General features: G+C 41.9%; 1 long non-coding RNA gene across 15 annotated transcripts in view; it reads left to right on the top strand.

Annotated features, from left to right (window-relative positions):
* LOC147344027 (uncharacterized) overlaps nt 1-14,960 on the top strand; it is a 100,531-nt gene that overhangs the window by 45,735 nt on the left and 39,836 nt on the right. For 11 of the 15 annotated variants that reach the window (XR_015155603.1, XR_015155602.1, XR_015155608.1 and 8 more), the window contains 3 exons: nt 2,854-2,966; nt 11,458-11,670; nt 12,234-12,361. This is a non-coding gene — a long non-coding RNA (uncharacterized LOC147344027). The remainder of the gene's footprint in view (nt 1-2,853; nt 2,967-11,457; nt 11,671-12,233; nt 12,362-14,960) is intronic. The other 4 variants (XR_015155606.1, XR_015155609.1, XR_015155607.1 and 1 more) reach the window with 3 other exon arrangements.

The raw sequence follows: 14,960 nt of genomic DNA, 5'->3' as shown, positions 1-14,960 counted from the left end.
TTCTCACTTCCACTGTATAATCATAAGGGATTTGATTTAGGGTCATACCTGAATGATCTAGTGGTTTTCCCTACTTTCTTCAATTTAAGTCTGAATTTGGCAATAAGGAGTTCATGGTCTGAGCCACAGTCAGCTCCTGGTCTTGTTTTTGCTGACTGTATAGAGCTTCTCCATCTTTGGCTGCAAAGAATATAGTCAGTCTGATTTCGGTGTTGACCATCTGGTGATGTCCATGTGTAGAGTCTTCTCTTGTGTTGTTGGAAGAGGGTGTTTGTTATGACCAGTGCATTTTCTTGGCAAAACTCTATTAGTCTTTGCCCTGCTTTATTCCTTATTCCCAGGCCAAATTTGCCTTTTACTTCAGATGTTTCTTGACTTCCTACTTTTGCATTCTAGTCCCCTATAATGAAAAGGACATCTTTTTTGGGTGTTAGTTCTAAAAGGTCTTGTAGGTCTTCATAGAACCGTTCAACTTCAGCTTCTTCAGCATTACTGGTTGGGGCATAGACTTAGATTACTTTGATATTGAATGGTTTGCCTTGGAAATGAACAGAGATCATTCTGTCGTTTTTGAGATTGCATCCAAGTACTGCATTTCAGACTCTTTTGTTGACCATGATGGCCACTCCATTTCTTCTGAGGGATTCCTGCCTGCAGTAGTAGATATAATGGTCATCTGAGTTAAATTCACCCATTCCAGTCCATTCAGTTCGCTGATTCCTAGAATGTCGACATTCACTCTTGCCATCTCTTGTTCGACCACTTCTAATTTGCCTTGATTCATGGACCTGACCTTCCAGGTTCCTATGCAATATTGCTCTTTACAGCATCAGACCTTGCTTCTATCACCAGTCACATCCACAGCTGGGTATTCTTTTTGCTTTGGTTCCATCCCTTCATTCTTTCTGGAGTTATTTCTCCACTGATCTCCAGTAGCATATTGGGCACCTGCTGACCTGGGGAGTTCCTCTTTCAGTATCCTATCATTCTGCCTTTTCATATTGTTCATGGAGTTCTCAAGGCAAGAATACTGAAGTGGTTTGCCATTCCCTTCTCCATTGGACCACATTCTGTCAGATCTCTCCACCATGACCCACCCGTCTTGGGTTGCCCCACAACATGGCTTAATTTCATTGAGTTAGACAAGGCTGTGATCCTAGTGTTATTAGATTGACTAGTTTTCTGTGAGTATGGTTTCAGTGTATCTGCCCTCTGATGCGCTCTTGCAACACCTACCATCTTACTTGGGTTTCTCTTACCTTGGGCATGGGGTATCTCTGCATGGCTGCTCCAGCAAAGCACAGCCTTTGCTCCTTACCTTGGTTGAGGGGTATCTCCTCACCGCCACCCTTCCTGACCTTCAATGTGGGATAGCTCCTCTAGGCCCTCCTGCGCCCGCGCAGCCAGGGCTCCTTGGACGTGGAGTTGGTCCTCCCGGCTGCGCCCCTGACCTCGGGCTTAGAGGAGTGGGGTTGCTCCTCCCGCCCACTGCCCCTGGCCTCCGGCTTGGGGCGTGGGTCATCTCCTCCTGGCCACTGCCCCTGACCTAGGACGCGGGGTAACTCCTCTAGTCGCAGCCCCTGACCTTGGATGCGGGGTAACTCCTCTTGTCGCCACCCCTGGCCTCGGACGCTGGGTATCTCCTCTGGGCCACCCCCCCGACCTCGGACGCGGGGTAGCTCCTCTCGGCCGTTCCTGCGCCGTCGCAGTCTGGTACTCTCGGCCGCTGCCCCTGACCTCGGACGTGGGGTAGCTCCTCTTGGCCACTGCCCTTCGGGCATGGGGTCCTCCCGGGTTCTGCCCCTGACCTCGGACGTGGGGTGGCTCCTCTCGGCCGCGCTTTGGCGCGCCTGTCGCAGTGTTTAAAATATATATAAAACTTTAGAATGTTAACAATACTTGTAAACAAAAAATTCAAAGAACAAAATGGGAAAAATGAATGCGTATGATAAAGATATTATCATTTTGTATATATTTGTGGATATTCTTACAAATCAAGAAGAGTAAATGGACAGTGAATCAAGGATATGAATAAGTAGTTCATGGAGGAAATGTGTTTCTGTGTGTGTACAAATAAGGCATTGTAAATGTGCACTGAAGATTTATAATGGAGATTAAAACATTAAATACCATTTTCATTTAGTAGTGAATACTGGCATTGGCCAGGTTGTAGATAAGTGAACACTTTACCTTCAATTATTGTTGAGAGCAATCTGACTTCATCTATCAAAATTTACAATGTACGTATTTTTTTTAGCATAGGGTTCCACTTCTAAGATCTGCTTGCACAGATACACAAAGATACATGTTCAAACAATTTGACTGCAGCATGGCTTGTAATAATAAGCAATGGATAGTCATCCCATGGTCTCTTACAAGAGGACTCATTAAATTACAGTCTGCCCAGACAATATTCAGTTCTTAAAAAGAGTGAATTAGATCTGAGTGTACTGATACGGAAAAATGTTCAAATACATGAAGTTAAAAAAAGCAAGTGATGGAACAGTGTGCTTTGTGTGATTCTCATTTGAATATTTTAAAAAGTACCATCTATAGAATCAGTTGCATGTTTGTAAATCATTTCTTAAATGATATAAACTATGAAATGTGGTTACTCAAGTAGTAAGGGCACTTGGGGGACTCAGGTGATAAGGAGAGGAATTTTATATCACATACCATTCTGCATAATTGAGGATTTTCCTCTTGATATGTAATATTTTGGACACAACTGAGTGACTAATCACATACACACATAATATTTTTACATGTAACAAATTTAATCATTGGGACCAGTCTTGGCCAGGGCAGCAGATTATATACTGGAGGTCTAGATATTTGTGTTTGCCTTTGCAGGTCGAGGAAACCAGATGGGGTAAGAAACACATGTGATTACTCTAGAAAGAATGACTTAGCACATGTCACCCTAAGGAATGCAGTGTCACCAAGAACCTTGGACCAGCACTGAGGTGAGATGGGACAGTCTAAGGCATAGAATTCATGTCTTTCCTTTTCTCTTCTGGTGTGGTGCAGAGGGTGGTCCCTGGCATGGCTCTCCCTCTCTGCATTCTCTGGGGAGCCAGCTCTGCCCTGGGGTTTTGCTACCTTGTCATCATACCCTGGGTCTCACCTTCTGCTTGCAAAAAAAGATGGTGCAAGAGAACAGCCACTGTCACTGAAGAGACTCCTCAGCTTCCTCTACTAGGCTCTAGCATGACGATTTTGGAATGGTAAGAAGTCTCCCCTATCTAATTACTATAAATGTGTTTATGCATTAGAAAACATCAGAGTCACTTAATGACAACAGCTTGAGAATTACTCAGGGAGTGTTAGGAAAAATGAGAAATCTTCAACACAGTCTACATTCATTATCGCTAGGGCAAGAAAGGACTTACAGAAGGTACTCTGGAATTTGATAGCTCTTGAATGTCTTTTGTCTTTTCCTCTTTCTCCTTTCTTCTCTGGGAAGCCAGACATAATCTTTCAGTTGACTTTTCATAACTGCCTGAGGAGGTGGCAGTTGAATATTTTTTCAACTTTCTTTTCTTTTTCTTCTACACCCAAAGCAGTGTTTAGGCTCCAGTCAATGGTGTGGAAATGATAGGATTCTTGTGACAGGTTGGAAGGTTAAGAAACTGGAAAGCTTCACCAATGATAAGTCACAGCCCTCAGAGAAAGGCTGGAAGGGAGTTCAGTTTGACTTGGCTCATGAGGAGGGTGTCCCGAGTGCCACCGGGCAAGCAGGTAGCTGCCTCTGGCCGGCGTGTTTTCTCAGACCAGGAGCATGTCCTCAAGAAGTCAGTCTTCACAACTGAAGTAACTCAATCTGAGATGCCCAGCCCCTACTGGTTGGGAAAATTCTAGGGTGTGCAACCCAAATGCTGTGTGTGTATGTGTTAGAAGGTGTATATGTAGGCTATGGACAGGAAAAACTGGGACCGATGGTATTCTCTCTTCTTTGGAACCTTCCAAGCAGGCTCCCTGATACAGGTGGCTTGTCTGGGAAGGAGTAAATTCTCAGTCCCTCTCAATGTGATGCAATGATGGTCATACTGCAGCATGTATATGTATGTGTGTGTGTGTGTGAGACAGGGAGAGACAGACAGTAAGAGAAAGTTATAGAGCTGGATATACTCAGAAAAAGAGGCTTGAACTTCATGTTAACTAGTTCAGACAAAAGAATTTTGTCAGATGAATAGCTTCTATTTTATGCAAACTCTATATTAATTAGGGTATAAGCTAACTTCTGATAAAATACTTGTCTATATTTGTTTCTGTAATCAAAGTGTATTCTCCCAGCACTCTTGTCGATATGGCATCATTGGTAAAACTAGAATGTCAGGGCCAAGGAAATGAGAGTTTTTACCTCTTACTTCAGCCCAACTCCTCTCCTCCCTGGATGGTTCTCTGGGAAGGTACATCCATGTGGAACATACAGGAAGTAAGTTGACAGAGCTACATGTTTGAAAGTGGGTTTGGGCTTGAGGTCTCAATTTGTAGAACTCTGGGAAAGCTAATAGGACTGTATCAGCCTAATGTTTCACTTTCCCCCAGATGGTTATACCCAATCTATCATATCTACCAGCAGTAGGGGACTAGAACTACAGAGAGAGGAGGGGAGAGAGAGACTGCAAGGCGAAATGCAAGTGTTTTACAATCCAATGCCTAAAATAACCTAGGCTGCACACGGACTTGGGCTCTGCTGTGGATAGGCAAGAAGAGAGCACAGAGAAGTGCAGAAAACAGCCGTTGGGCCAGCTTTCCACTTTAGCTGCATGGCTGAAAGCAGGGAAGGAGAGCTGCTGCCAGGCTCATCCCACTCCCAAGTGTGCGTTCACTGCTTGGAGCCCCTGCTCAGCAGGGAATGTGGCCCCGTCAATATCGTGGAGTCTGATCCTCAGACCAATCTGAGTAGTTACCCCCATTTCCAGCAGTTCTTGCAATGGGAAGGGAAGAAGTGATGTATGCGTGGGATGGGGAGTGGGGTGGGGTAGAAGAAGAAGCCTTAGAGCTTGAGGCTTCTGGAGGATCTTGGAAATCATTTTGTCCAACCCACACATTTTGGAGATGAGGAAATATATTGAAATGAAGTGAAGTCTACCAGCAGATCTGGGATTTGAGCTAACCTCTTTAGTGTGGACAGAGAAGGCAATGGCACCCCACTCCAGTACTCTTGCCTGGAAAATCCCATGGACGGAGGAGTCTGGTAGCCTGCAGTCCATGGGGTTACTAAGAGTCGGATACTACTGAGCGAGTTCACTTCCACTTTTCACTTTCATGCATTGGAGAAGGAAATGGCAACCCACTCCAGTGTTCTTGCCTGGAGAATCCCATGGACGGAGGAGCCTGGTGGGCTGCAGTCCATGGGGTCGCTAAGAGTCAGACACAACTGAGTGACTTCACTTTCACTTTTCACTTTCATGCATTGGAGAAGGAAATGGCAACCCACTCCAGTGTTCTTGCCTGGAGAATCCCAGGGATGGCGGAGCCTGGTGGGCTGCTGTCTATGAGGTCACACAGAGTTGGACACGACTGAAGTGACTTAGCAGCTTAGAAGCTTTGGTGTGGAAACCCTTCTAGTTGCCCTAAACCAGTTGCATCTGTGAAAGCCGCTGAGGTGACTCTGCAAATCTCAGAATACAAAAGAGCCCTGGTGCAGAATCATATGTTGCATGAGTCCACCTCACAAGCTGGACTGCTTTTTAATGACTCATCATAAAGACAAATATCCCCCCAGTGGACAGATAGCCCCATAGTTTAATGATTGACATTGCTTTTATGGTGTGAATTTATATGTTTATAAGGATTTTTTTTGAGCATGTCATATAGTTCTGACACTGTAGAGAATTGTTATTAAAGTTGAGCTATCAATGGCTGCTTTTCTTTTAAGTTTGGGCTTTGAGGCCAGGCCCACTGAAACATGTAAGAAATCAATGATTGTATGAAAGGTGATGATTTTAAAAGCTCATGACTGCTTTTTCACAAACCGCTGTCCTCATTTAGCATACCCATGGAGATGGGTAAGGTAGAATCTTCCCAACTTAATGAGTGTTCTTCAGAATAATTTCATAAAAATAGACCTAGTGCAGCCCAATTATTTCCACTCTTGTCTGCAAAGCAAGCGAAAGGTCTGAAGCGGGTCTTCAGGAACTAGCCCTGGAGGGTGCAATCAGCATTGCCATGATTCTCTTTGTGTTTCTGATTATGAAACCTATTTATGAAAATACAGGCAGATCCCAGAAATACTGCAGGTTTGGTTTCAGTCTACCACAATAAAGCAAACATTGCAATAAAGCAAGTTACATGAATTTTTTGGTTTCCCAGTGCGTATAAAATTATGTTCACACTATACTGCAGTTTGCATGCATGCTAAGTCGCTTCAGTTGTGTCCGACTCTTTGCAACCCCATGGACTGTAGTCCACCAGGCTTCTCTGTCCATGGAATTCTCCAGGCAAGAATACTGGAGTGGGTTGCCATTTCCTCCCCCAGGGGATCTTCTCGACCCAGGGATTGAACCTGCATCTCTTAAGACTCCTTCATTAGCAGAAGGGTTCTTTACCACTAGCTCCACCTGGGAAGCCATACTGTAGTCTATTACCTGTGAAATAGCATTGTGTCTAAAAAAAAAATTATCTACCTTAATTAAAAATCTTTATTGCTAAAAAATGCTACCTATTATCTGAGTCTTCAGTGAATCATCATCTTTTTGCTAGTGGATGTTTTGAAATATTATGAGAATTACCAAAATGTGAGCAGATGATGTTGGAAAAATGGGGCTGATGGACTTGCTCAATGCAGGACTGCTACAAACCTTCACTGTGTAAAAAATGCATTTTCTAGCATCTGAAAATGGCTAAAACACATGGCTAAGGCTGCTGCTGGTCCAGAAGAACATTTTGACACCCCATCCCCTTTTTTCCTTTTAAGAAATAGGGGATGTGGGTTTGTAAAAAGAAAAAGAATATATATATATGTATATGTAGAGAGAGAAATATCCCGTTGACTATTTTTAAAAGGCTCCAGATTGGGTATTGTGTTTTAACCAAATTTTAAAGATTACCAGGGGACTTGTGGGAGGGTCAAAGACTTGCTACAACTATGCAGATTTTATAAATGTGCAATAAAAGTATTTGTTTTACCTTAAAAAAAAAGCAATATCTGTGAGGTGAAGCAAAGTGAAATGCAATAAAATAAGGTGTGCCTGTTAACAGAAAAGGTTTTGGAGGAAAAGTCAAGAGTTGGGAGTAATTGGTGAGCGAGGAAAACTTACTATGTGTAAGCAGTTGATGTAAAACTGGACCATGATACAAACACAAAAAAATCATTATAAGTGGAGACTCCAGAAGTTTAGAGTTCTGTTGAAACCAGTTGATCTCTAGAGAGATTAAGATCTAGCTTTTTCCTTATCTGAGAGACTATTTGGGATGCATCTTCATTTTGTGTTATAAATAGATCATGAAGTTATCCTCCTGTATGATAATGTCTGTTGCTGTATATTAGTCAGAAAATGAGATCCTACACCCCTACTTACTCAAGTTATAAGAGTAAAGATTTTACCATCTGCTGAATTCAATAGTAGGAAACACGAAATGGTAGCATGAGAAATCTTAGACTTCAAATCTAGATTTCAGGGTTTAAGTTCTGAACTCACCACTTCTTCATTAAGGAACCTTGGACAAGTTAGCTTTACCCTGCAGTTTTCCAAGTTGGAAAATAGGATTTGTTTTCACCAACATCAAAGAATAGGTGTGATGATTAAATGAGAGACTATGGGCATAAATATGCTTCGCAGAGAGCTTGACACAGGGGAAACTCAGTGAGTGATGGTAGTTAAATATACTAGCTTCTGGTATATTATATGAGTTTTAAAACTTGAATCCAAGAGTCTGCTTCTTTTAGGATTGCTAGTGATAGCAATCATCATTGTATGCTTATTAAATGGTTTGATAGGAAAGACATGTTTTTTATATTTTATATCTTATGGCCCATATCATCAAATAAGCACAAATATTTTCTGTGCATAAGTCATATTCTCAGTACAGGAAATAAAATTCCTGATGAGGACCAGGGTAATCTAAGAGGCTGTTCCATATATTATCAAAACAACATGTTAGATTAGAATCTTCAGAATATGAGATAGTCAAAGGTTCTTTCTTTAAAGTTATTTGGGAAGGAGGTCTGAGAGTAACATCAAACAGAACCCCAGCCTAGAAGCAAGCTAAGTATTTCTGGAAACTACATAAATCCTTTAATTTAGTGAAATATAGTCTCATTATGAGCATAACACAACTGACCTCCCAATACTTTGGTGATGAGCCCTGCTCTGGCCAACGTTCCCTTGGCACATTGCTGGAAGATATCACAATTCTTCTGAGAGATTCAATGATATGCAAACTATTTGAAAGACAAATTGGCAGTTACCTAATCCTTGAGCTCTTGGTGATAAAAGTGAGGATTTTAAAAAGGTATTTGTTTGGTCAAAAATGTTTTCTAATTCTTACAACAACTCTGGTATGAATTGTTGTTGATGATATTCAGTTGCTCAACTCTTTGTGACCCCATGGACTGCAGCACACCAGGCTTCCCTGTCTTTCACGATCTCCTGGAGTTTGCTCAAATTCATGTCTTTTGGTTGGTGATGCCATCCAACCATCTCATCCTCTGTCATCCCCTTCTCCTCCTGTCTTCAATCTTTCCCAGCATCAGAGTCTTTTCTAATGAGTCAGTTCTTTGCATCAGGTGGCCAAAGTATTGGAGCTTCAGCATTAGTCCCTCCCATGAATATTCAGGATTGATTTCCTTTAGTATTGACTGGTTTGATCTCTTTTCAGTCCAAGGAACTCTCAAGAGTCTTTTCCAGCAACACAGTTCAAAGGCATCAATTCTTCGGCACTCAACCTTTTTTCTTGTCCAGCTCTCACGTCCATACATGACTACTGGAAAAACCATAACTTTTACTATATAGTAAAACTATAAAACTATACTATATTACTTTGTAGGCAAAGTAATGTCTCTGTTTTTTAATACACTGTCTAGTTTTGTCACTGTTTTTCTTCCAAGATGTAAGCGTCTTATAATTTCACGGCTGCAGTCACTGTCCACAGTGATTTTGGAGCCCAAGGAAATAAAGTCTGTCACTGTTTCCATTGTTTCCCCATCTCTTTGCCATGAAGTGATGGGACAAGATGCCAATGATCTTAGTTTTTGGAATGTTGAGTTTTAAGCCAACTTTTTCACTCTTTTCTTTCACCTTCATCAAAGAGGCTCTTTAATTCCTCTTTTCTTTCTGCCATAAGGGTGGTGTCATCTGCATATCTGAGGTGGTTGATATTTCTCCCGGCAATCTTGATTCCAGCTTGTGCTTCATCCAGCTGGCATTTCACATGATGTACTCTGCATATGAGTTAAATAAACAGGGTGATAATACACAGCCTTGAAATACTTCCTCAGTTTTGAACTTCAGTTTATTGCTCCATGTTTGGTTCTAACTGTTGCTTCTTGACCTGCATACAGGTTTCTCAAAAGGCAGGTAAAGTGGTCTGCTATTCCCATCTCTTTAAGTATTTTCTACAGTTTTTTGTGATCTACACAGTGAAAGGCTGTGCATAGTGAAGCAGAAGTAGATGTTTTTCTGGAAATCTCCCCTTTTCTATGATCCAACGGATGTTGGCAATTTGATCTCTAATTCCTCTGCCTTTTCTAAATCCAGTTTGTACATCTGGAAGTTTTTGGTTCACATACTGTTGAAGCCTAGCTTGAAGGATTTTGAGCATTACTTTGCTAGCATGTGAAGTGAGTGCAATTGTGCAATATTTTAAGCATTCTTTGGCATTTCCCTTCTTTCGAGTTAGAATTAAAGCTGACCTTTTCCAGTCCTGTGGGCACTGTTGAGTTTTCCAAATTGCTGGCATATTGAGTGAAGCACTTTCCCAGCATCATCTTTTATGATTTGAAATAGCTCAGCTGGAATTCCATCACCTCCACTAGCTTTGTTTGTAGTGATGCTTCCTAAGGTCCACTTGACTTCACACTCCAGGGCGTCTGGGTCTGGGTGAGTGATCACACCATTGTGTTTATCTGGGTCATTAAGGTCTTTTTTGTATAGTTCTACTGGTATGAATTATTATCCTGATTTTTAAAAATGAGAGAACAAGTTAAGAGAGTTTCAAATTTTAGCTCAAACAATGGTGTTTAGATTTGAATTTAAGCCTGATCCTCAAGACCAATTACACTAAATTACTTTGCAAGTAGGTTGCGGTAAATGTTGTGGGTGGCCAGAGGCCTTTACTTTTAGCCTCTGGTCAAATGCTGGTCTATAGTCAACAAGCCTTGTGGCTACTGAAATAGTCTTAGAGGTATATGTTTGAGCAAAGATTTTCCTTGCCTGCTATGTTTCAGGTTGCATATCCTGCTGCAGTTCTAGAATAAATTGGAATAGGAGTTTTACCTGGTTCTCTCAAAGCAGGAATGGAACCAGACTCACAGGGCTCTCTTGTCCCAACTCATTCATTCATCCGTGTTCAGTCAGTATATTCAGTGCCTACTATCTATCTGCTAGGCACCTGCAACCCTTTTGTGAACAAGATAAATAGACACCAGCTCTCATTATACTCTGATTTATATTTTAGGCTCTGGACGTTTCAGAATTGTGCTGGGTTTCCAAGGAGGAATGAAATTTACCTGCTTGAAACTTTGCAGTGGAGATGGTACTGCAATGATTTGATTGTTTTTGTAGATTACAGTGATATTTCTCCTCCATTCCTCCAGTCTAAGTAAATGTCAGGAATACTGAAAAGGTTGAAACTGACATGTTTCTATCAACAAATCCATATTGGTTGGATGTAGTGGGATAAAACAGGCTTAGAAATCACCCACCTTCCAGGTACACTGCTTTGCTTGTATCATTTGTGACTTGTGTTGATGCTTTTGGTATTCATTGAATTCTTAAAGTGTCAGAACTATAAGTGCAAATGCAGGCCCCAACTCTTATTTATTTCTACCCTGAAAAGTCAGATAAATGTGTCCAAAGGTTCTCTGCTAGACAAACATTATGCTAATTTTTATAAGGAGTCTTTTTTCAGTAACAGTAACAATGGTCCTCTCCCAAAACAAAACCAAACAAGAGCCCCCAGAACTGAGCTTTCTGAAATCTACTCTTCCCACAGCTCCCCAGGCAAGCAAGTAGCTGACTGTTTCTTGTCTCTGAGGCCTGGAAGAGGATGGCATTCAGAACAAAACTTCCACTCTGAGAGGAGGCTGAGATATAGTGGTTGTGCTAAGTTGCTTCAGTCGTATCTGACTTTTTGCGACCCTGTAAAGAATAACCCACTAGGCTCCTCCATCCATGGGGTTCTCCAGGCGAGAATACTGGAGTGGGTTGCCATGCCCTCCTCAAGGGGATCTTCCCAAGCCAGGGATTGAACCTGCATCTTTTACATCTCCTGCATCTTTACCACTAGTGCTACTTGGGAAGCCAGAGCTGGAGTTCCTGGGTCCAGATGTTTGGCTCCCCGGCTAAGAAGCTACGTGACCTTGGCAAGTTACTTATCCTCTCCCTTCTTCAATGATCTTCTCTGTAAAATGTGAATGATAAGAAGAGTACTTATCTCATTCCCGGTGAAGACTAAATGTGTTAAAACATGTAAGGCATTTAGAAAGGTGCCTGGCATACAGTGAGTATCCAAAGCTAACTATTATTGATTATGAGGTTTATTGTGTTGTGAAACTTCTTCATGTGTCCTGCTAGACAAATACCTGTGGGTCTCTCCAACAAGTCATGTACTTAGGACTAGTCTGAGACTTCTCTGATCCTTTCACTTCCATAAACCACAGGACATCATCTGTGAGAGGCTTCCATCTCTAGGGTCAAGGGGCAGATGGGCATGGGGGAAGGGAAAGAAAGGGCATGTTGCTTTGTTTCCAATTCTAAATGGGCCTTTGTTTTAAAAACTTGGGTATCTAGAATGCTTCGTTGAATTAGCCTCAGTATTTGGGGAGGAAAGTGGGAACTAAAATACAAGCTAAAGTGCTCTAAATTTTCTTCGTTGTACATATTGGAATCTGAGGCCATTTGTTAGCTAGAATTTTAGCTAGGATTTTAAATGTGATCCGTATAACTGGTTTAGGTAAAAGACTCACTTAAAATTCATAAGACCTTTGCACCTAGTGAAGGAAGCAGTGTGTAACTGTATTTAAAGCTACTGCTCTTTCTAAATTGTGCTTTTAAATGTTCCAGAAGCAAGGTCCCAGTAAGGAACTATTTTTGTGGAGCACGGCTAAGCCAGAGAAGTCATGTGGTATAGCAGGCAACTCCTGGGCACTGGGAAGAGGACTGTTTGAATGAACCAGCAACTTGGTTCCTCAGTAAGTTTTTGGGTTGAGACACGGTAATGGCTAGAATAACTGTTTGGGGGAAACTCTTGGGGATTTCAAAAGTCTCAATTTTTCTGTTTCTTATGAAGAAAGAATATAGAACCACCACAGGTAGCACAACCCATAGGCAAAGATAGCCGTTTTCTTTACCCATAGCGTGACTATTCAGGGAGAACTAGCTTCAGCTGAGGGCTTTCCTGGTGGCTCAGATGGTAAAGAGTCAGCCTGCAATGCAAAAGACCCAGGTTCGCTCCCTGGGTCAGCAAGATCCCCTGGAGAAGGGAATGGCAACCCACTCCAGTATTCTTGCCTGGAGAATCCCGTGGACAGAAGAACCTGAGGGGCTATAGTCCATGGGGTCTCAAAGACACGACTGAACAACTTTCACTCACAGCCTCAGTTGAACTTTGCCAGTAGGCGGATGCAATCTGTCATAACACGCAAACTGCAAATCAGAGGGAAGCCCTGGCCTCAGGCATGGACTTTTTTTCATTTTTTTGAGAAAATTTTCCTAAGCCAAGGTTTAATTAGGTGCTGAAAGAAAGAAAATTTAGTGGCACGAGGTGCTATTCTTCACCTATCCTTGTTTCAATATTGTTTCAAAACACAGTCGGTCATTCTTATCTGCAGAATGCCCTTATCCACTGGTTCTGCAGATAAGGAGGGAGAATGGACTGTGCTTTGCCATCTTATATCAGAAACTTGAGCATCTGTGGATCTGGGTATCCATGAGGGCCCTGGAACTAATCCCTGATGGATACCAAGGGATGACTGTACTTACTTGACATGTGACCTTAGATAAGCTGCTTTGCTGCTCAGTGCCTTAGTGTCCTAATATGTAAAGTGACATTAATAGTAGCTTCTGTGGCATGGAGTGGGGGTCTTGTGAGTGTTAAATAAATTGATACATAACAAATACTTAGAATAGTGCCTGCTCACCCATAGTCTTTGCTTTTATTGCTATTATAATATATATTATACATTATGTTTAATAAGTATTGTTTAGATGATCAAATACATTATTTTTCTAATAGTTCCTCTGAAGATAAAAATCATTAAGTAGTGTGGAAGCATACGTGATTTCATTTTCCCCCATTACCCATGCCGAATGGGGACCTACTTGGTCTGGTCCACATACCCACAGCAGACTAGGTTTTTGAGAGGAACAGAGCAATCTATGTAGGACTGTTCTTCTATTTTTAAACCTATTAAGCAATGGTAAACATCTCTGACACAGAAAGAAAACTCTAAACAAATGATTGTTTTATTTATCAGCATCATGTAGTGCCACGAGTATTTGGCATGGCATTAGAAGACCATTCTAGAGTGTTATTTATGTCTACTACTTGGGATTTTAAACAAGGATCTAAACGTTAGAAATTCAGTAACACCACTGGGGATACATGAAAAGCGTACCTCTCCTGTATCTATAATAATTCTCCACTTATTGTTCCTGGAGAGACACATAGGTTGCACTGTTCCTGTCACTTCTGTCTTAAAAGAATGGTTTAAAGACGAAAATGGTAAAATAGCAGAGAAAATAGCCAAGTTGTATTTTGATAAGCAAACTGCTGAGCCATTTTTTATTTAATGGAAGCAGAGGAAGTGGGCTCTTTTCTGCTTATTTCAAGGCTTCCTTGAAGTGATCAAGCATCCTTGTTCTCACCTTCTTGTCCCAGCTGCTTGGAGATTTGGGCTCCTACTGAGAGCAGCATAACATAGGGAGAGGGAGTTCTGTTTTTCTTAGGAGAATGATGAAAGGAAAATAAGATGGTGACTCAGCTGGCCAGCAGGCAGCCCTTGCCTGGGGAACACTCGGTACCGCCCACTTTCTCCTCCACCCCGTGTTCTGGCTGAACCTGAATTAAGTCCGATGGCTGCATACAATGCGGCAGACTTGATAGAGGGGTTCTAGGCTCACCCCACCTCCCTCATTTTCTAAAATTCTTGACGTTGACTGTCCTCTGTGATTAACTCAGAAATATCAGAAACTGCATGAAGAACATGGCTACTCTAAGAAGGGACTGGAAGCATGGAATTCCTCCCCAAGGCCCCCTAATGATGCAGTAGAATGGTTGACAAAGCGGTCTTTGACTTAAGAGAGAAGAGATGTTACCTCATAGTGATCCATTAAAATGATGGAGTTGAATGTTCCTGCCGCCACTGCAGAATTAAAATAATCAGGGTTAAACAGGATGGAGGGAAATGTAGGGAAATAGCCAACAGTGAAGAGTAGTTATGCATAGTTGGTCAGTGTAATTGCACTTATACATTCTGGAAGCCTTGCCACCGAGCCACGGGGGAGGTTACCTCCATTCAGCCACCCTCAGCTGAACACAGAAAAGGAATTGAGTGATGATTTTCTCAGATTTCCTGAGGATAATAGAGAACACTCTAGGTGCATGAGAAAGACATTAATTTATGACATACAATGGATGCCATGGGTCAACAAAGCTTAATTTTCTCAGGTTGAGAAAGGTTCCCCACTATTCTTGGCATGGCATGTTTCAAAGATGGGGCTAGTGAAACAGACAGCCCATGGCTGGGGATGTCTCTGTGGTCAGGGTGTAGGATACTTTTATTCATATCC

Source organism: Bos grunniens, chromosome 26 (genome assembly GCF_055505025.1).
Source record: "Bos grunniens cultivar Pamir isolate PY7600 chromosome 26, Bosgru_T2T1.0, whole genome shotgun sequence".
In the NCBI taxonomy this organism is placed as follows: Eukaryota; Metazoa; Chordata; class Mammalia; order Artiodactyla; family Bovidae; genus Bos; species Bos grunniens.
Note: the sequence above shows the minus strand (reverse complement) of the source record. Positions and strands in the feature narration are given on the sequence as shown.